Source organism: Oryctolagus cuniculus, chromosome 17 (genome assembly GCF_051225735.1).
Source record: "Oryctolagus cuniculus isolate XC-2025 breed Fujian yellow rabbit chromosome 17, ASM5122573v1, whole genome shotgun sequence".
Lineage (NCBI taxonomy): Eukaryota > Metazoa > Chordata > Mammalia > Lagomorpha > Leporidae > Oryctolagus > Oryctolagus cuniculus.
In genome coordinates, this window is record NC_142883.1 from 61,113,321 (window position 1) to 61,136,196 (window position 22,876).

The following is a 22,876-nucleotide window of genomic DNA, read 5'->3' on the forward strand; positions in this document are numbered from 1 at the left end:
TCTTTTAAACAGTATTACCGTAAATAGTGTACTTCAAAATGTAAATTACCTTGTTTAAAACTGTGACTTTAACATCTGTATAATTAGTGCATATGGCATCTACTCTCCATTATCAGGATAATTCATTATTAGGTAAATTTGGCTAGTAGGAAATACAGTTCTGTGAGCAGTGTTTCCTATTAAATATCAACTACTATCTCAGTTACACATAACAGCAGCAGCTCCGCCTTGTTCAGAAAAAGTAAATGCACAAAGTTAAAAAGTTAAAAAGACATACTGCAAATAGCTAGTCATTATTCTGAGTACTAAAGTAGAGCAGAAATTAAACGCTGAGGATTTCTGTAAATTCTTTGTTCTCTGTAGTAGATTGCCGTTTATACTCCCAGCATGTGTGTACTGGTAATCCTCTCCCACACTAATGAGTGATTTTTCTCCCAGTTTTGGCTGGAATATGCTTTATTCTCACCCTGTCTCTATAGTACAGTGTCTGGTTAAGTGTTTACAGCTGGTGATAGAGCGAACCAAGGCCTTCGGCAACCAGGAGGTCAACCAAATGCTACTACAGGAATGTGCTCGGCTCCCCACCCAGGATACAGTGGCTTAAGACATCGCCCCATGGCAGCGCAGAGTGCCTCGTTGCCCCACATCAACAGGGGTGACTCTGAAGATGGATCGTCATCCCTCTGTACCTCTTGGACTTTTGGGACCGATGTGATGGGCTGTGCGCCACTCTGGGAAAAAATGCTGCTTTTACGCTGATCACTCGGGCCTAATAAAAGATAACATGGCTGGCTAAGGTCAGGGAGGGGCTGGCAAGATAAAAAAAAAAGAACAGGAGGCTTCTCAGGGGTGGTTTGAGTCTTGGTTCAATTCTTCTCCGTGGCAAGCCACCCTACTATCAGGACTCATAGGGCCCTTGTTCTCCTGATTTTAATTTTAACCTTCAGACCTTGCATTGTTAACAAACTTGTACAGTTTATGAAGCAGAGATTGGACACCATTCAATTAATGGTCCAACAGTCCCAATATAAACCCTTAAATGTTTGTAAAACCTATAAAATGTCAGTCCAAAACCCATGATTGGGTTTTTCAAACATGTACAAAAACAAGGGGGGAATGAAGAACCAAAGTGACTCCATTTTAAAACAAAAAAAAAGCAGCCTCCATTTCCCATAGCAGACCCGGGTCCTTGTAAAAGCAGGCATTCAGGCATTCCGGAGATATCAAAGCTTACCAGGGACAGCTAGCTCGGTAGACCAAGGACAGCACAGTAGAGATTGCTAAACAAAGTAACTCCCTGAGCCCAAAGCTTCCATGCTGTATGAACTCTTTTTTTCCTGCTGATGTAGCCCCTTTTTCCTTTAAAAACTCTCCCAAACAAAGACTGGGGCCTCACTCCTTCCTCCGCTGTGCAGTCTGGTTGGATGGGGTCCCTGTCGCGGCTTGTACTCCTGAATAAACCTTGCTCTTGCAGTTTGGTGTGATCGACTCTCTGGGGGTCTCTGCGGGGATCTAACGATCTGGGCACAGCAGTGGCTCCAGGACTCCAGCAGCCCACTGGTGTGGGGTGGGGTGGAGGAGGTGGAGTTTCCCAAGGAAGTAACGGGGCTGGCTTTTTTGGAGGGGGGTCTTCAGAGTTGTGGTCTGGTTCTGGTTGCTAGCTTGAATTTTCCTCTTCCAAGTTCAAATCCAAGAGCTGTCTTTCCTCCCATCAGGGCCAGTTAGGGCAGACGTAGGAAGACACATATTATGCTTATTTATTATGGAATGAGGCCATTTCCTCTAAATTCTCAGTATCCTTTTTTTTCATATTTGACAATTCTGTTAGGTAGGGGCTACAGTGAAATCAGTTCTTAGAAGATTTCTGTAGGAGACGCGGGCAATTCAGTGTGGGTGTGATGATTAGAACACATATGAATAGCAGTTTACATTGCCATAGGAAAACTTCCCCCATTCTACCTTGGCTCGGTACAGCTACTAACCTAGAAGTAACAATGGCACTTACTAGTGGTTTTACCCTGTGTGGCCATAGAGAAGATGTGTAAGATGTTAAAGTGCACAAAGCATACTGCTGTCACCAGAACCCAGCTGACTTCCTTCAGAGCCCTTTTCAGAATCTATTTTGTTATGCACTGTCTGACACAGCTTCTACTATGGAAACTCCAAGAGAGGTCTCTGTCTTATTCCCAGTACCTAGCACATGGCTTGGCATATGGTAATGATTTTCATAGTTTTTAAATTTGAAATGATTATTTGAGAAGTAGAGAGACAGAGGGAGGGAGAGAGCGCTCTTTTGTACTGGATTATTTCCCAAATACCTGCAATGGCTGAGATGGGGCCAGTCAAACCAGAAATCAAGAACTCAATCCAGCTTTGCCATATGGGTGGCAAGAACCCAACTACCCAAGCCGTTGCTGCTCTCAAAGTCTGCATTAGGAGGAAGCTGGAGTTAGAAGCCAGATCTGTGTGTTGAACCCCAGGTACTCTGAATGTGGGATATAAATGTCTTTATTGCCAAATATCCTGGTAATGGTGTTAAAAGTGGAAGTGAAGGGGCTGGTGCTGTGGCTTAGCAGGTAAAGCCGGTGCCTGCAGTGCTGGGATCCCATATGGTGCTGGCTCGAGTCCCGGCTGCTCCTCTTCTGATCCAGCTGTCTGCAATGGACTGGGAAAGCAGTAGAAGATGGTTCAAATCCGTGGACCCCTTCATCATGTGGGAGACCTGGAGGAAGCTCCTGACTCCTGGCTTCAGTTTGGCCCAGCTCTGGCTGTTGTGGCCATCTGGGGAGTAAACCAGTGGATGGAAGACCTCTCTCTGCCTCTGCCTCTCTGTAACTCTGCCTTCCAAATAAAGAAATAAATCTTTAAAAAATGGAAGTGAGCGCAAGATTTGGTTCATTTGAGGATCTGTTAACAAGTTTCTAAAATCAGTGCTGAATTCCTTTCTCTCATATTTCAAAGGAAGTTTTTTAAAAAAAAAAGATTTATTTATTTATTTGAAAGGCAGAGTTTACAGAGGAGCAGAGGCAGAGGGATCTTCTGTCTGCTGGTTCACTCCCCAAATGGATGCAATGGCCAGAGTTGTGCTGATCTGAGCCAGAAGCCAGAGCTGCTTCCGGGTCCCCCACGGGTGCAGGGGCCCAAGCACTTGGGGCATCCTCCACTGCTTTCCCAGGCTAGAGCAGAGAGCTGGATTGGAAGTGGAGCAGCTGGGACTCGAACCGGTGTCCATATGGGATGCTGGTGCTGCAGGTGGCGGCTTTACCTGCTATGCCACAGCACCGGCCCAGGAACTTCTTAAAGTTTGCAGTTTCATTGACTGGCTTTTATTTAAATTGGATTAAAGTGTTTTATATGGAAAAAAATTTGATATACTTTTCAGAATGCAACTGACAGGTACTAGCCTATGTTTATGGGAGGAAAAAAATCAATTACCTGAGACAAGGGGCCTAGATATCTTGGAAACATGTCTTGAGAACAACCCAACATTTGCAGATCAAAGGCCCTGCCCAATATCATTGTAAGGAAGGTCCCAAGTCTGGTGCCAGGAACCTTTCTGCCCAGTAATGTAACACCCAGGGAGGATCCTGCACTTGGGTGTTCTGCCTAGTAATCTTCCAGAGATGGGTAGGGAATATGGTTGAAAAAATTTGCCCATACCCATACAAACCATAGTCTAAATGCGGATGGGGGCATATACACTGACTTTTGGCTGAGCTCCCTTCTTGATGAGTCAGGTGCACTTCTTCATCAACCTCACTAGCGTGCTTGCTGCCAGTCTCTTGTCTCTCCTCTGAATTCTTGTCCAATGGGGAGGTAAGGACTCCATTATAAATGTACCTGAACAAATGCTGTGAAGAGTTGGCCTGTCTTCCTGGGAGAAGTGAGGGATGATCCCAGAAGCTTAAAAGGCCTATTTGCCTGTGAGAAACTCCCCTTTAGACTACCTTGGTGATGTCACAGCTCTTTCCATATTTCAAGGGGAGAAGCAAATTTTGGAAGTGCTGAGCTTCAACTTCCAGCCTTACTGGCAATACCGCTTTCGCTACCTTTGTCAAAACAACACACACACACACACAACCAACAAAACACAACTTTGGGCTGAGTTAACAAATCAAACTCACATAAGACCACAGTTAGTTTGTTCTGAATTCCTGGGATCCTGTATGTGGGGAGTTCTGAAAGGCTTGTGTTCAAGCAGCCCAGCATCTGCAACACCTGGAAATGTCGTAGGGTGGCTTGTCCATGTTCTTTTCTTCAGGGCAAGAAAAGAGTTCAAGGATGAGACTTAGGTAAAGTTTAGCAGAGAAACAAGATTTAGTTACATGCAAAGTGATGCATGCTCGAGAGAGCTACATTTTGTAAGGTTCAGGTCCATCCTTTTCTATGGCCTGGAGGCCAAAGGGATGGGCTTGGAGCAGAGCTTCTAAGAGCAGAAAGAGCATTTTCCTAGAAATTTTCTCACCTTACACTTTGGTTTTTTTTTTCACAGTTGTTAAAAAATGTATGAAGTGCCAACTATTGTTGGCTCAAAGAATTTTGTGATCTTAGATGTAGAAGCTATGGAAATAGGAAGTATGGAAACAAAAATATCCTATCGGTGTTGAATAGTAAGGTATTAGGTGGGTGGGTGTGTCAAAGTGAGTTTAAATCTGGGATAGAGACCACTGAACTAACACACTTCATTGTATAACGTTGGGGGCAGTTGTGTACTCCCTTTGAACCAAAACTGCACTAGATTGTGAACAAAGCTTTGGAGAGAGCATTTCAGCATTTTATTTGCAGATACTGGCCTACCTACCAATCAAAACACAACTCCCTTCTAGGCAACCTGGATACATACAGCTTTGGACCCAAGAAGGTTTGAGTATATACAAGGGTAGGGAGACATATTAGGGAGAGGTAAACAACCTAGACCTTTAGTTTGGTTCATAAAGGGTATTCAGTGATGGGAATTCCACCTGAGGGCAAGGGAAATTAGACCACCACTAGAAGGGCTGCCCTAGATCAAGGCCACCTTGGATAACTCAGCTAGAATTTCTCTGTCTAGGCCTTCGGGATTGGGAAGCAGGAGAGCAATTATGTTCAGAGACTTTCTGGAAAGTATCAAGTTTCTTTTGAACACATAAAACATTCATACCACTGTGGAACTAGCAGGGATCACCATCAGTGACACTCAGTAGTGTGGCCTCTTTCAAGGCTCACACAAAAGCAGTTGATTAGACAAATCATATTTGCCCAATGTCTATGTCAGCAATGAAGCCTGAAACGGAATTCTTGATTCAGAGAACAGAATCTTACAATTTCCCTCCTCTGCAGTGATTTAACACATACTCTCTGCTTACAATGTAGCCATAGGTAGAAGCTGTTTCCATTCACCATCTCTTTGGCAATATCCTTCATAAGGTGGATTGAATTGCTAAACCTGTTTTATGGAAGAGATGACAGCTTAGAGATAATAGAAATCTTCAACTCTTTCTCACCTATAACATGTAAAATTGTGTAAAAAAATCTGAGACAAAATTAGGACTCAAATCCCAGTGTCCAGTGCTTTTTAGCACAGTGTATATTAGGCAATGATCAAGAAAGGAGAGCTGGATCAAACACTTTATTATTCTACATTATAAACCGGGGAGATAATGTTTGCTGGCTTTTTTTCTCAGAAATGTCATAACAGATTTGAGATCATTGTTGTGAAAACTTTAGTAAATAAGAGCATACTATGGAACATCTTCGATGTCCCTCTTTAAATCCTAGTAACTTTTTAAAGTGAGTTTATTTGCTCGTGGAAACAAGCACTTTAAAGATAGTTGAGAAAGCCCTACCTAAAACCACAATCAACAGTTTCTGGAATCTATCTGACAATGCTTTCTGAATAGTTTGTTTCTGGGATGTCTTCTCCTTCATAAGGAAAAATCGTGGTCTTAGATTCAACCAGAACAAATGGATGGAGAATGTCTGGATGAGTGTTGATATTATGTCTAATAATGGAAGTATGTCCACTCTTCTTGGATGTGTATCTTGGTGATGACGGGCACACACAGCACATGGTATCCTGGGAGGGCCCATCACCACTGTTGCACTCTATTCCAGAAGTTCCTGGTGTGCTGGCAGTGAGGTCTGGGACGGGAACTGGGCACTCATGGATCTCAAATTGGTAAGTGGAAGCCGCACTTCTACAAACTCTGCCCTTCTGTGAGTCCAAGGCTGAGACACCATACAGAGAATGGATTGGTGGTAAGTACAGATGATCTGTCCCTTCATCAGGTATCATCCATGGGAGCCTACTGTATTTCACTTGCTGACATCCCTACCGCTGACTTAAGACTCCTAAGACTAGGACCATAGATTCTAGAAAAAATAATAGAAGATCCTTTTCAGGTACATAGGTTGGCCTCTTTTCCCATTCAAACCCTTCCATTAACAGACAAAGAACCAAATGTTTACATGAGAGTGTGTTGAAACCTTCAGATGATTTTGCTGAGACAACTGATCTGTGTTTGAAAGACTATTTTGGGCTGGTGCCACGGCTCACTAGGCTAATCCTCTGCCTGCGGCGCTGGCACATCGGGTTCTAGTCCCGGTCGGGGCACCGGATTCTGTCCCAGTTGCGCCTCTTCCAGTCCAGCTCTCTGCTGTGGCTCGGGAGTACAGTGGAGGATGGCCCAAGTGCTTGGGCCCTGCACCCACATGGGAGACCAGGAGGAAGCACCTGGCTCCTGGCTTCGGATCGGCACAGCACGCCGGCTGTAGCAGCCATTTGTGGGGTGAACCAATGGAAAAGGAAGACCTTTCTCTCTGTCTCTCTCTCTCACTAACTCTGCCTGTCCAAAAAAAAAAAGACTATTTTGCATAAAACAAGTTCTTAACCCAAAACTGGGAAGATGTTATTTCTTCCCTAAGCTTCCTGGCAGGAGATCAGCTGAAGGATTTTAAATATCAGCCTTCTGTGAGGTATTGCCCAATGTAAAAATCTGCCCAGGAATTTAATAGGGATGGCCTGAAATGTATCTGAAAAGATTAATTTTTAAAATATATATGTATTAATTTATTTGAAAGAACAACAGAGGGAGAGAGGGAGAGGAGGGGGAAAGGGAGAGCAGAGAAGAGGAGAAAAAGAGAAGAGAAGGGAAAGGAAGGGAAGAGAAGGGAAGGGAAGGGAAGGGAAGGGAAGGGAAAGGAAGGGAAGGGAAGGGAAGGGGAAGGGAGGGAAGGGGAGGGGAGGGGAGGGGAGGGGAGGGGAGGGGAGGGGAGGAGAGTGGAGAAAGAACAAAAGAAATATCTTCAACCAGGGCTGGTGCTGTGGCGTAGTGGGTAAAACCACTGCCTGCATGTCAGCTCCCATATGGGCACCAGTTCAAGTCCCAGGTGCTCCTCTTCCCATCCAGCCATCCAGCTCTCTGCTCTGGCCTGGGAAAGCAGTAGAAGATGGCACAAGTCCTTGGACCCCTGCACCTGCATGGGAGACCTGGAAGAAGCTCCTGGCTCCTGGCTCCTGGCTTTGGATGAGTGCAGCTCCAGCCATTGTGGCCATTTGAGGAGTGAACCAGCAAATGGAAGACAGACTTTCTCTCTCTCTCTCTCTCTCCCACCCCTGTGTAACTCTGCCTCCCACGTAAATAAATAAATCTTTTTAAAAAAAATATTTCAACCTTTCGGTTTACTACCCTAATGTCCATAACAGCCAGAGGTAGGTCAGGCAGAAGCCAGGAGCCAGGAGCTGCCACACGGGTGGCAGGGGCCCAAGCACTTGGGCTATCTTCTTCCTTCTCAGGCATGTTAGTAAGATGTTGGATCATAAGCAGAGCAGCCAGCACTGGAACTGGCATTCTGATATAGGAGTGACAGCTTAATCTGCTGCACCACAATACCAGCCTTAAAGATGAATTTCAGAAATAGGAAAAAAGTCTTTTCCTTATTCCCTCACCTCTCTCCTTGCAGTGATAATGGACTTCCCTCCTTCAGAGTATCCAAAGGCTTCTCCACCACCCGGAATCCTAGAACAGCAACACCACTTCTAAGACACAAAAGAACTTCAAGCTTTGCTTCTCAGGTGGTCACACAGTGTCTTCGTTTTCCTTTTCAAGGTCAGAGAGCCCCGAAGCTGTTAGAATTTTAATTGAAATGTCCTCCCTACAATCTTCATGTTAACTTCAAAATGTTTTGTGACTAGAAATCGAAACTCCAGCAGTTGACAGTTGAGGTGTCCTTTAGCTTCAAAATCAAGTAAGATTCACCACTGAATTACTAGAAACAGACATCAGTTTTTATTGTTATATACCACACAAATTATGAAACACCACCACATGTGTAATGTATGTGATCATATATAACTCAAATGCACGTCCTCCCCACCTCCCAGTCCTTCTGGCTAACGTTCAGGATTATAGTGTTGAAGGGGAGTGTGGTCAGTAAAATGAAAAACTCTGTGTTTACCTTGATGCTCCTTGTGTGCATGCATTGAAACTAAAAGAACACTTCTCCAGTTCTTGACATTGGCACTGTCTAGGGCAAGCACTTGGTGTTAAAACCGGCCTACGTCTGGTGCCGAGAAGATCCTCAAGTCACAAAAGACACACTTACAGATATCACGACCTGCCACATATTTTCATTTTGGATATGAGATTTGTCAATACCGATCTCACAGTGTGAAGATTAAAATGGGATAGAGCACTCAGCAGACTCATAGAATGGCAGATGTCCTAAATAGCACTCTGGCCTCAGAATCAGCCCTAAAGGCATTTGGATCTGGTTGAAAAGCCCATGAGAGTATTTCAGGCATGGAAAGCCAAGACACTCTGGCAAAAGATCTCTGTGAGTGAGATCTCAGTGGAAAGAACAGGTCTTCAAAGAGGGAGGTACCTTTCTCTGAAGGGAGGAGAGAACCTCCACTTTGACTATGACCTTGTCTAAACAAGATAAGAATTGGAGAACTCAGAGGGCTTCCATAGCCTTGGGAACTCATGACTGGAGCATAGGGAGATTACTGATGCCATAGACAGGAGTGTCAATTGGTAAAGTCAACAACAGGAGTCACTGTGCACTTACTCCTCATGTAGGATCTCTGTCCTTAATGTGCTGTGCATTGAGATTTAATGCTATAACGAGTACTCAAATAATATATTTCACTTTGTGTTTATATGGGGGTGCAAACTGTTGAAATCTTTACTTAATGCATACTAAACTGATCCTCTGTAAAAAAAAAAAATTATCAACTCCCAACTTGATTCTCACTGGGATTAAACATGACAATAGGTCTGATCTGATTTCATCATCATTTAAAAAAAATCATCTATTATTCCTCACTTTATGTTTCTGTGAGGGAGCAAACTGTTGAAATCCTTACTTAATATATACTAAGCTGATCTTCTGTATATTAAGATAATCGAAAATGAATCTTGATGTGAATGGAAGGGGAGAGGGAGTGGGAAAGGGGAGGGCTGTGGGTGGGAGGGACGGTATGGGGGGAAGCCATTGTAATCCATAAATCGTACTTTGGAAATTTATATTCATTAAATAAAAGTTTAAAAAAAATGGGATAGAGCGATGTCAGCATTGCATTCATAGTAAGCCCTAAATCAGTGAGCGCTTTAAAGCCACAGCACTTCTCTGCAACATTTTAAGGCACTTGAGTAACTGGAAAGTGTCCCTGACTTTGGTGATGAATAGTGTGATGAAAGCAACCAAGGAAGCCCTGCCAAAGCAAGTGATAGGGCTGTGGGTGAGCCGCAAAATGTGTTAGTCTTCTCCCTCAGTAGCTAGGGCTGGGAATATGAGAAGGAATGTATAAGGTGAACAGACCACATACTACTCCTCTCCCCAAGGTACTAACCTGTTGGAGGTGAGAATACACATACCTCTGTGAATTTACCAGCAACTGTAGCAGTTAGAGGTTCACGTGCCTTCACAAACTGCTTTGAGAATGCAACTATCTTCTGCGTGTTAACTGAATTTCTTACATCACTAGTTTTTAGTAAATGTATATTTCTCATTTGAAAAGCATAGTATATAAAAATGAGGTTGTATCAAAATGTTTGTGCAGGGGGCCAGTGCTGTGGTATAATGCAGGTGCTATAATGCAGGTGCTAAGCCTGCACCTGCATTGCTGGCATCCCATATGGGCGCAAGTTCTAGTCCCAGCTGCTCTTCTTTCAGTCCAGCTCCCTGCTGATGGCCTGGGAAAGCAGTGAAAGATGACCCAAGTGATTGGGTCCCTGTACCCACATGGGAGACCTGGAAGAAGCTCCTGGTTTCCCTCCCTCCCTCCCTCCCTCTCACCCTCCCTCTTACCCTTCTTCTTTTTATCTTTCTGTCATTGAAACAAATTTTTTGAGTTAGCATATTTTATTTATTTTCAAAATTTTTTTATTTTTTTGACAGGCAGAGTAGACAGTGAGAGAGAGAGACAGAGAGAAAAGTCTTCCTTTTTCCATTGGTTCACCCCCCAATGGCCTCTGCAGATGGCACACTGTGGTCAGCACACCGTGCTGATGTGAAGCCAGGAACCAGGTGCTTCTCCTGGTCTCCCCGTGGGTGCAGGGCCCAAGCACTTGGGCCATCCTCCACTGCACTCCCAGGCCACAGCAGAGAGCTGGCCTGGAAGAGAGGCAACCAGAACAGAATCCAGCACCCCGACCGGGACTAGAACCCGGGGTGCCAGCGCCGCAGGCAGAGGATTAGCCTATTGAGCTGTGGCGCCAGCCCAAGTTAGCATATTTTAAACTTACATTACAGTAAAAAGGCTTAATACTTCAGGGAGTAAGAAGTTTACCAAGTAAAAAGCAAAAAGACTCTAATTTAGTGGGAATATAGACAAAGGCTATAAATAATAATTGAGTGGAAAAAATGACCATTTCACCCATATACAATTTATTTTTCATTCATAATTTCTTTCAATGAAATAGAACCAATGACAATGTAACATCCAGATATTTCCTCTGTGGTTACAAGGTAATAATTTAGCTCATTTAGACTTTTAGCCATTTCTTCTTAACAGGTTATGCACAGGTATGACTTCATGCAGATTGCAATGCAAATCATCATATATTACATTTTTGGTGTTCTATTAGTTACCACAGAAACTAATAGGGAAAATATATGGTATTTGTCTTTTGTGGCACTCGCTTATTTCACTAAGCATAATGGTTTCCAGTTGCATCCATTTTGTTGTGAAAGACAGGATTTCTCTTTTTTTGTGGCTGAATGGTATTCTATAGTGTATATATACCAAATTTTACTTATCCAGTCATCAGTTGATGGGCATCTCGGTTGATTCATATCTTAGCTACTGTGTATTGAACTGCAATAAATATAGGGGTACAAATAACTCTTTCATATGCCAATTTCATTTTTCTTGGATAAATTCCCAAAGGTGGGATGGCTGGGTCATATCATAGATGTATTTTTGGATTTCTGAGGAATCACCATATAGTCTTCCATAGTGGTTGTCCTAGTTTACACTCCCACCTGCAATGATTTAGGGTACCAACTTCCGTACATCCTTGCCAGCATTAACTATTTTTCGATTTTTGGATGATAGCCATTCTAAATGGGGTGTGGTGAAACCTGGTTGTTTTTATTTGTGTTTCCCTGGTGGCTAGTGATCCTGAGCATTTTATACTGTTTCTGCTGACCATTTGTATTTCATCCTTTCAAAAATGCCTACTCGTGTCCTTTGCTCTTTTTAGCTAGCTTGTTTATTTTGTTGTTCTTGAGTTTCCTGAACTGTTCATGGATCATAGAAAATCCATTATCAGTTGCATACTTTGCAAGTATTTTCTCCCATTCTGTTGGTTGCTTTATTTTGTTAAGTGTTTCTTTTGAGTGCAGAAACATCCTTTTTTAAAAAAGATTTTATTTATTTATTTAATTTAAAGTCAGAGTTACACAGAGACAGAAGGAGAGGCTGAGAAAGAGAGAGAGAGACCTTCCATCCGCTGGTTCACTCCCCAGTTGGCCACAATGGCCAGAGCTATGCCGATCCAAAACAAGGAGTCAGGAGCCTTCTCTGGGTCTTCCACGTGGGTGCAGGGGCTGAAGGATGTGGTACATCTTCTACGGCTTTTCCAGGCCACAGCAGAGAGCTCTGCCCCTCTTTGTCTCCCTTAACAGTTTTTGTGTTAAAGTTTATTTTGTCAGATATTAAGATGGCTACGCCCACTCTTTTTTCATTTCTGTTGGCATGGTATATCTTTTTCCAGCCTTTCACTTTCAGTCTGCATGCATCTTTGTTGGAAAGATGTGTTTCTTGTAAGCAGCAAATAGATGGGTTTTGTTCCTTAACCCATTCAGCCAATCTGTGTCTTTTAACTGGAGAGTTGAGGCCATTAACATTCAATGTGACTATTGATAAGTGGTAACTTTGCCCTACCATTTTCCCAGAGATATTTTCTAATATATGCTTTGAACTTCCTGTGATCTTGCTGTGAGGTTTCCTTCCTTTACCTTCTTTCATATTGATTACCGTGTTTCTGTGTTTCTGTGTGTAACACCTCTTTAAGCATCTTTTGCAGGGCTAGACGAGTGGCGACAAATTCTTTCAATTTCTGTTTGCTATGAAAGGTCTTTATTCACAAATGAGAGCTTTGCAGGATATAATATTCTGGGCTGGCAGTTTTTCTCTCTTAGTACCTGGGCTATGTCTCGCCATTCCCTTCTAGCGTGTAGGGTTTCTGATAAGAAGTCAGCTGTGAGTCTAATTGGAGATCCTCTGAGAGTAATCTGACGTTTCTCTCTTGCACATTTTAGGATCTTTTCTTTATGTTTCACTGTGGTGAGTTTGATTACAATGTGTCATCATGAGGATCTCTTTGGGTCATGTTTACTAGAGGTTCTATGGGCTTCCTGTACTAGGATGTCTCTGTCCTTCTCCAAACCCGGGAAGTTCTCTGCTAGTATCTCACTAAAAAGGCCTTCTAATCCTTTCTCTCTCTCCATGCCTTCAGGAACTCCCAGAACCCGAATGTTGGGTTTTTTAATAGTATCCTGTAGATTCCTAGCCATATTTTTTAGATTTTAATTTCCTCTTCTTTTCTTTGGTTTGACTATATACTTTCCTGTGCTCTGTCTTCTAAGTCTGATATTCTCTCTTCTGCTTCACTGACTCTGTTTTTAAGGCTCTCTAATGTGTTTGTCATTTGATCTATTGAGTTCTTCATTTCATTTTGGTTTCTCTGCACTATCACATTTTCCTGTTCTACTAGTTTCTGTGTTTCATTTTGATTCCTCCTTAAGACTTCATTTTCACGAGAGAGATTTTCTATCCTGTCCAGTAAGGATTTCTGTAGTTCAAGAATTTGTTTTTGAAAACTTCTAAATGTTCTTATCATAAATTTTTTGAGATACGTATCTTGTATTTCTTCTATCTCATCATCTTCATAATCTTGACTTGGGGTGTCTTGTTCATTTGGGGGTGTCATAATGTCTTCCTTGTTCTTGTTTCCTCAGTTTATGCGTTTGTTGCTTGGCATTGTTGAGATATTCTTTGGATTCTTCTTCCCTCGCTGTGGTGTTTTTTTCTTGTTATACTATGACTATATTAAGTGGACTGTCTGCTTTTGATGGAGCCTTAGAGGCTTCAGATGGGTGTGGCCAGAGAGCTCTGTTTGGTTCTTCAGGGTTAGGGGTGTGCCAAAGGTGACACACCCAGGTTAGGCATGGTAAATTTCTCTCTCTCCTCTCTCTCTCTCTCTCTCTGATCCAGAAGGGAAGTAATTCTGCACAGCTGAGCGGAATTGAAGGTAGTCAGCTTCTGATCTCTGGCTCCTGTGGGTATAACATTCGTCTGCTCTTTCCCAAGGACCACACTAAGAATCTGTTCTGCCCTCAGTGTGGGCTCAAATTCCCCTACAGTCTCTCACTGGGTTGCCAATTTTACCAAATTGTAGCGTCTCTGGAGAGTACTCACGTGAACTCTGTGAGTTCTCTCACCCACTGTCTCTTTTTTCACTGCCTCAGTTCATTAGCTCCACACATTCACTAGGTCCTAACCTCCTGTTATTTCACACACACACACACACACACACACACACACCAGAGTCCAGTTTTTCCACTTGGCTTTGGCAGGTGCAGCCCGGAGGTCGCACAGCTTTTACGTATGTCCAAAATGGTACCTGCTCTTTGTCTTGCTCGCCTTTGAGAGGTGAGTGGAGAGAGAGAGACTCGTGCCTGTACCAGTCCTTTCTCTCTCTCTCTCTCTCTCCTCGAGTTAGCCTGGTGAACTTTTCCCCATGGTGCTTCAGGCCTCATTCTCTCTAGGCTTCTCCTTCTGCTTTCCCGCCAGTGTCCCAGGCTACTGAGGTTTTGGCTCACCTCGCGTTCCAGCGCTGCTGTGTAGATTCCGCGACTGGTGTCCTGAGCTGTGGGCTCCCACGCTTTCTACGCAGGTCCACCGTGAATCACTGGTTCTGGAAGAGTTTCCTCTGCTGTTTCTTCCACAACTCTTCCTTGAACCTGCAGTATCTCAACTTTTATTAAACTGTCTCTTCCCAAACTATCAGTGTGCTCCCTTCCTATTCCGCCATCTTGCCGGACACCCAAGCACTGGACATTCTTACTCCATAATGTGGTAACTCAAAATCGTCTCCGCCCACGTTTGCTGTTCATGATTAGCATTTTCTCATTTTTTACTATTGTACATTATGTCTGTGCCTGGGGTAAACCTAAGGGTAAGCTTTAGATTCTCTTGCATCTTTTCTGAGCCTGAATCTTTGGGTATTTGTAGTCACTTTCTCAGTTTTTCCATACATAACTTGCAGTTGCTTTTAAAGAAAGATTTACTTATTTATTTGAAAGGCAGAGAGAGAGAGCAAGGAGGAAAGAGAGAGAAAAAAGAGAGAGAGAGAGAGAGAGAGAGAGCTAGAGAGAGAGCACTTCCATCTACTGGTTTACTTCCCAAATTGCTACAGCCATCAAGTGTGGAACGAGCCATAGCCAGGAGCCAGGAATTCCATCCTGGTCTCCCACTTGGGTGGCAGGGGTTCAAGAACTTAGGCCGTCTTCTGCTGCCTTCCCAGATACATAAGCAGGAAGCTGGACTGGAAGCAGAGTAGCTTGGACTCAAATCTGTCTCTGGAAAGTCCCCAAACATGTACATTCTGATGGCACTGCATCTTGTCCCTTTAGTCACCTGACCTCATGCCTATGTGTACTGCTCTCATGGCAATCTCAGAACACAGAATGAGGACATGTTCTCAAGGGAGAGGCCCAGCTGCAGCCTCCCCTGTTGGCACCTGAGTGTCTGAGTCCTCCATGGGTTATTGAAGGCATGAACTTTCCTTTGTGGTAAGCATCTTTGGCAAGAGTGGCCAGCTCCCCACTGAGAGCCAGTGAGCTGTTTCAGGGTGATACTCATGTATTTGGGAGTTGTAGATTTATTTGTGGCTATGTTATTCTACAATATGTGTGTATGTAGTTGTATATGTATACCTTTCTAGAAATTACAATAGTAATGAATTCTTTCTCCTAGGAGTTGGAGCATTCTGTACCCAAGAATACACCTACACAGGTAAAGGATCCATTTCCTATCTGTAGGCTCTTTCAAGTGTTTTTGTAAAAGGAAAGATGTGGGTCCAGAGTGTCTCCCACAAGTGAGAGAGGCCTAGGGTGTGTGGATCCTAAATGTTTCCAAGTCAGTGAGCTGGCCCTCAGCTTGCCAGGTTCACTTTCCAGCTCAAGGGAGTGTGGGCCAGACCCGGTGGTCTAATAATGCTTGGTAATACCAGTCTGGAGCTGTTCCTGGGCCCGAAGAAGCCCCCTAATTCCCATCTTGCTGCCTTTCCTTCATGGCTATCCTCAGTCCAGCACCGTAGCACCTTAAGTCTGTGAGTGCTGCCTCCAGGGTAGTTTTAGGAAAGAGAGTGAGACGTTCTCAAGGGAAAGGCAAAGGTACAGCTGTCAGCTCCTGGATCTCAGGTCCCCTTGGGTATTCAGAATATGTGCTTTGTTTCTCTGGAAAGAGTGGCCAGCTCCACACTGAGAGTGAAGTCCCTGCTGTCAGGGTGGTTCAGTGACATGGCCGTGCAGATTGGTGTCAGCCAAGGGACCCCAGACTTGGCAGCAAAAGGACTCCATGGGTATTTTTGCCTCCCAGCTATCCAGAGAGGGAGAGGAGATCTCACTGTCATGAGGACAAAAAAGATTGTGTGTCAAATTGTGTGTTTCCCTGCCTGATGTGTGTTATTTGTTTCCATTTGTACACTTTCAGTTTATAGATGCATATATTTAGGAATCATAGATTTTTCTAACTATATTACTTTTTCTGACATAGAGTGATGATAGTGATGAATCCATATTCCTGGGATGTTGAAGGTTCTCAGCTACAAGGATGTAGCCAGATGGGTCCTGGAAAATTTTTCTGTAATTTTAAACAAGTGTGAGTAGTTACACAAACACACACAGAAACACACACACTTACATCTTTAGAGGTTCATTCAGTGTTTATAAACATTTACATAGTTGTGTAGCCAAAGATTTTTTGGAAGTTGGTTGTTTCCCTTTGGACATCAGACAGGGCTCATTCTCTCACCAACAAACCAAGAGATGTCTGGAAACTTGCTGCTTGAGGTGGGACAGGACGTGGGCTTTCCAGGGCCTTAGGTACTATTTTGTCCTGGGTTGTACATGTGCAATCCCCATTCCCACTTACCTCTAGCAGTTGGCTAAACCTCTTTGCCCAAGAGAGTTGGGCCCTAAGTTAGAAACACTCCTTATATATCTTAATGGGCCAGCAGGACTGAAAGTCACCCTCTGACCTGGTGAGCTGGATCTCTTTTATGTCATGTTGTTCAGAAGGCTAGTAAACCTGCTGTGGGCCCAGAATGCCCCTCCAAGACAAGGGGCTTACAGCATGTAGGTTCCGTGTGTTTCCCAGAAAGCTAGTGTGGTGGCCCTCCAGCTAGCCTGGTCCACATCTCTAGGACAAGTTCATTTTGGCCGAGTCTGGCTCCCAGAGTGTGTAATCTTCAGGGATGGTGGCCAGAGCTGACTCTGGGGAGTGTGCAGATCCACATTCTGGTGGCACCATGGCATAGCTGACCCTGCAGCCAGGTGTCATCTTCCTGGTACCTGCCTATCCTGCCTAAAAGGAAACCTCAAAACCCAGAGGAAGGGCCAGTATTATGGCACAGCGGGTTCAGCCACCACCTACGATGCCAGCATCCCATATGGGAGTCAAGCTGTGTCTTATCTGCTCTGCTTGCTATCCAACCCTCTGCTAATGCAGCTGGGAAGGAAATAGAAGGTGGTCCAATTCCTTGGGTCCCTGCACCCATGTGGGAGACCCAGATGGAGTTCCAGATTCCTGGCTTTGGTCTGGCCTAGCCCTGGCTTTTGTGGCCATTTGGGGAGTGAACCAGCAGGTGGAAGATCTTCACCCTCTATCTCTCTCTACATATCACCCTGCTTTTCTAATAAATAAAGATAACTCAGATTGAGTGGGAGTTCTCAGAGAAGAGGCCCAACTCCATCCACCCCAGTCTGTAGTCCAGGCTCTGAGACCCTGGGTTGTACAAAATGTTCTTTTCCTTCTGGGTAAAATCTCAGGCAAGGATGACCAGCTCCCCACAGAGAGTGAAGTCACTGTGGTCAGGGTTGTGCATGGGCACACCCCTGGGGAGTATCAGTGATCACACCCTGAAACTGGTGTGAAGGGTCTTCTTGGGTGGTTATGAGCCCGATGCAGAGCAACAGGGAAGGGAGAGCCCAGTGCCCCCTAACCACAGAGGTCGTGTGTTTCTTCTTGTGTTGTATGTGATTGATTTGTATATGTACATCTTCTTGCTTAGAAATTCTTGCATTTGGAAATCATTGGTGGACTTCTGTCTCTGGGTATTTATTTCTGAGACAGACAGACACTACCCTGTAACTGTGTGGGTGAGCATTTCTAGGACTAATGGGAGTCGTGATTTCCTCCTTCCCAGCATGGTGAAACATCCCAGTGCAAGGAAACAGCAATACATGTACAAGAACAATTTTCTATATTGTGCAGACACACACAAGTATTTCGACAGTTATGCACATGTGCTTTGGCTTTCATTTAATATTTGTGTGCCTCTCTGTACATGAATACAGGAAGGTATATGCCCCATCGTGTTATTTTGACTGTGGAAATCATTCAAGATGCAGCTACCACTTGATAAGCCAAGAGTCACCTGTACATGGTGGCAGGGTGTCAGAGGCTGGAATGGCTCACATGATGTTGATCTTTCCTTTTGCTGACAAGTGATGCCAGTTTGTGTGATGGAGATGTTTAACATGCAGCCGTGGGTCTGGTTCAGCCATTGCACCAATAGGAGTCCCTGGACAGTGAGCAGTAGAGCACCCCCAGGCTACAGGAAGCCAGAGTTCATTCATGTAGTCCTGACACGTGAGATTATCTGTATAAACTCAGCAGCATTTTACTTCCAAGCCACACTTCTATAGAGTATGTGTGTGTGTATACATATTTAATTGCTCAGGCTTTGGTTCTTGACATTATGTAGATGATAGGTTTTTATCTATATATTATTTTTTTAATTTGGCAAAGACAGTTCAAACACTGCTTTTCCTATGAGATCTTATTTCCAAAATACTGCATTTAAGGATAATTTGGGCACAAAGTAAGGTGATTCTTGGCCATGCTGTGTCAAATCCAGGAGATTGGGGTGAGTCTGCTGTCTGTGTCTGAACTTGGCAAAAGCCATTTCCTGCTAGAGTTGTGGCCTAGGTGAATGTGACCCCGGATGTTCCTGTCTGGCAGTCTGACAGACTCAAAATGAATAACATCACTAATTAATTAAAAAGCATTTCTGTGATTTAACGCAAATTATTCTGAAATAAGATTGATACAAAAATAAAATTATTAACTCTAAACTCAAATGACACAAGTAAAATTAAAAAACTCAATTTTGTGGCTCAACGAAACTAAAACTGATTCATCAAATGAATGAAAGGATGTCCACTAAAGAAAGGTTTACTAATAATTCTGAGAAAATCATTTTGTAGATTAGATGAGTCCATGAGCTCAGTGATTCTGATACTGACTCTCCATTAAAAGGGAATAAATATGGACAGCGCCGTAGCTCACTATGCTAATCCTCTGCCTGCGGCGCTGGTACCCCAGGTTCTAGTCCTGGTTTGGGCACCAGATTCTGTCCCAATTGTTGCTCTTCCAGTCCAGCTCTCAGCTGTGGCCTGAGAAGGCAGTGGTGGATGGCTCAGGTGTCTGGGCCCTGCACCCACGTAGGAGACCAGGAGGGAGCACCTGGTTCCTGGCTTCAGATAGGTGCAGCATGCTGGCCGTGGCGGCCATTTGGGGAGTGAACCAATGGAAGGAAGACCTTTCTCTCTGTCCCTCTCTCTCACTGTCTAACTCTACCTGTCAAAAAAAAAGTGAATAAATCTGGATTTGTGCACTTGGGGGACCGTTGTTGTCTTCCATAAGAGACCTCTCTAAAGTAACAATATTTTGGGTGGGGAGACTCATATGAAATAAACTGCAAAACTAGGAAATTAGATATCATATTTGCTAGCTTTGCACAGAAACCACTGAGAGAAGCTGTGTGAGGTGAGGCAAGCTTTTCTGAATCTTTGTGCTCATTCTAGAAAAACCAAATTTTCCATCAAAAGGGAGAACAAAAACCTTGATGGGAACATGCCCATCCCCATACAAAGGCACTAGAGGGGGGAATCAGTACTAGAAGGAGAGCAAGGACTCTCACCCTGAAAACATTCCCAGCTTGATGTCATCTGTGCTCTCAGCAGGGTAGTTTCCAGGATGAGGAAAAGGTCATTAGGAAAATGATACCAAGCATAAAGGGACGTCATTACTAAGAATCCAGGAGGCTCAGGAATGGATGGAGAGAAAAGGGGAAAGAAGAAGGAAAATGGGAAAAGGAACATCAGCCATGAAGTGTAAACTAGAAGAAACACAGGAGCAGACTGTGCCTTTCAAGACACGGAAGGTGAATAGAAGAAAATGTTAACAACAGAAACCTGATCAGAGATGCCAGGAGATGAAGAGAAGCACAGGGAGCTGCTGGATGCCTGAGATTCCTGGAAGAGAAGAGACAGTGCAGTGACCCAAAGCCAATCAGCACAATGCAGACTTCTTCTGCCAACGAAAATGTGCTGTCAGATTCCATCTTAGAAGACCACTGGATGTGACTTTGGCTGATGCCATTGATATTCCAGTAAAATCTGTGTATTAAAAGAAAAATGTTCAGGCATCTAGAATACAAGGATGAGTGACATAAAGGGAAATGAAACTGAGAATCTCATCAGTCTTGTAGAGACAGTGAGTCTGGGCAAAAGGAAAAAGAATATATTTAAGATGCTTGAGAAGAGAAACTAAACCTGGAATTTAGTGCCATCCAAGCTGACATTAGGTAAAAAGTGCATTGGCATCCAGGTCGTCAAGAGACACCCTGAGTGAAAGGGACCCTATGATGCCTTCCAATGGAAGGAACAGATGGGTGACAACAAAACCCCTAGGGGCCGGCACTGTGGTGCAGCAGGTTAACGCCCTGGCCTGAAGTGCTGGCATCCCATATGGGTGCTGGTTCGAGGCTTGGCTGCTCCACTTCCGATGTAGCTCTCTGTTATGGCCTGGGAAAGCAGTAGAAGATAGCCCAAGTCCTTGGGCCCTGCACTCGGGTGGGAGACCTGGAAGAAGCTCCTGGCTCCTAGCTTCAGATCGGCGCAACTCTGGCCGTTGCGACCATCTGGGGAATGAATCAGAAGATGGAAGACTTCTCTCTCTGCCTCTTCTCTCTCTGTGTAACTATGACTTTTGAATCAATAAATAAGTCTTTAAAACACCATAGAAAGTATTGCTGTAAGAACGGATTGAAAAGACCACCCTGGCAGTGACTATTCATTGAGGACCAAATGGGATTCCTCCTGAGGGGTTGGTGGTGGTGGTAGTCACTAGGGTGACTGCTCTCAGATCCTTTAAGTTCTACCTTTGCTGAGGTGTTTCCCTGTGATGTGCTTTATCGGACAAAACCATATGAAAAGCAACCAGTACGGATGATGATAATTTAATACCATAATCTGCAGAGGACTGGTGAGGAGAGATGTGGCTGGTGAGCTGTGTCTCCTCCTGCGTTGTTCAAGCTTCCTGTGGTTGGAGAAGCTCCAACTCCTCTGCGTCCCGCCCTCCACATTGCAGGCTTCCGAGGAGCAAAGGAATCTGCAGGAAGACACAGGAATGGGGATCAGTGAGGAGGACAAGGACGCGGCAGCTGGTGCAAGGGGTGTGTGCAGGACTCGGAAGTTTTCTGGGACCCTCGAAGGTGACCCTAGGCTGTGACCTGCCCAGTGATTTGGGCCATCGGTAATGGAGGCCCATTTGCTTGTGGTATGGACATCCCACAAGAGTGAATTCCTGGGGCCCACATGTGGTATAACAGGGTATTACCACCTGCAACTCCCTCATTCCATATGGTGCCAGTTCAAGTCCTGGCTTCTCCACTTCTGATCCAGCTCCCTGATAATGTGTCTGGGAAAGCAGTGGAAGATGGCCCAAGTCTTTGGGCCCCTGCACCCATGTGGGAGACTGGAAGAATCCCCTGTTTCCTGGCTTCGGTCTGGCCGAACCCTGGCTGATGCGGCCATTTGGGATGGAAGATCTCTCTATGTCTCCATCTCTCTCTCTCTCTCTCTCTCTCTCTCTCTCTCTCTCTCTTGCTCTCGCTCTCTGTAACTGTGCCTTTCAAATAAAATAAATCTTTAAAAAAAGAGTAAATTCACCTAGACATTCACCTGGGCAGCCTTCAGGGAACTGGCCCATGAGGTAGTGAACCTGATGCACAGGAAGTGGGAACTCTTAGCCCTCAGATGCACAGGAAAAGGGAACTCTCTTGACCAACTTACTTGGGTCCTGTGAGGAGGAGGAGGTCTGATGACACAGGAATGAGTACTGACCCTCCTCACTATGTTCATACCCCAGGATCCTAGCTTGTGACTGACAAGTTAACTATGGAAGACTTCCCAGAGCTCTTTGATCCTCCCCTGATCAAGCAGAACTTCTTTCTATTCTCCCCTGATCGCAGGGATTTTATTAGAGAAGAATCATTTTGGGATCGGAATTGTGGCATAATGAGTTAAGCCAACACCTGTAATTCAGCATCCCATTTGGGATGCAGTCCAAGTCCTGGCTGCTCCACTTCCAATCCAGCTCCTTGCTAATGGATGTGGGAAAGCAGCAGAAGATCGCACAAGTCCTTGGGCCCTTAAGCTGATGTGGAGGATCCAGATGAAGGTGGCTCCTGGTTTTGGTCTGGCCCAACCCAGGCTGTTGTGGCCATCTGGGGAGTGAACCAGTGGATGGAACATCTCTCTGTTTCTCCCTCCCTCTCTGTAACTATGCCTTTGAAACACAAAATAATCATTTTTTTTTTGGTGTTTAAACCCAAACATTATTGCTTTTGTGCATATCAGCATTGAAGGGGTGACGGAAAACACTTCTTTTCAAAAGGTCATAAACCCAGTGTGCATATATAATTTAACTATAATTAGAGCACAAATAAAAGGAACACAAGGGATTTATAACTCTGCTCCTCTTGCTCTTCAAAGTGAGCTTTGCTTTGAATTGCCATCGTGTTTCTGTGTGAATTAGACAGATGCACAATTTTATATTCCTTCCAAATAAAACAATCCAACCATATAAATAATCCTTCTTTATCAGCCTTTTACGAAAGTAGGTTGAGGGCCCCAATGGCTTGGGCAAATCCCTGTAGCTCTTGTGTTTTTTTTTTTTTTTTTAAGATTCATTCATTTATTTGAGTCGGAATTACACAGAAAGAGAAGGAGAAGCAGAGAGATAGAGAGAGGTCTTCCATCCGATGGTTCACTCCCCAGATGCCGCAATGGCCAGGGCTCCAAAGTCCGAAGCCAG

General features: G+C 44.3%; 1 long non-coding RNA gene across 4 annotated transcripts in view; it reads left to right on the forward strand.

The window, feature by feature from the left end:
• The window catches only part of LOC149121261 (uncharacterized), a 123,092-nt gene that overhangs the window by 98,856 nt on the left and 1,360 nt on the right, over positions 1-22,876 (forward strand). The window contains exons 3-5 of one of the 4 annotated variants that reach the window (XR_016224347.1): positions 6,094-6,237; positions 7,942-8,087; positions 15,467-15,505. This is a non-coding gene — a long non-coding RNA (uncharacterized LOC149121261). Of the gene's footprint in view, positions 1-6,093; positions 6,238-7,388; positions 7,612-7,941; positions 8,088-15,466; positions 15,506-22,876 lie in introns of those variants that run through there. The other 3 variants (XR_016224349.1, XR_016224346.1, XR_016224348.1) reach the window with 3 other exon arrangements.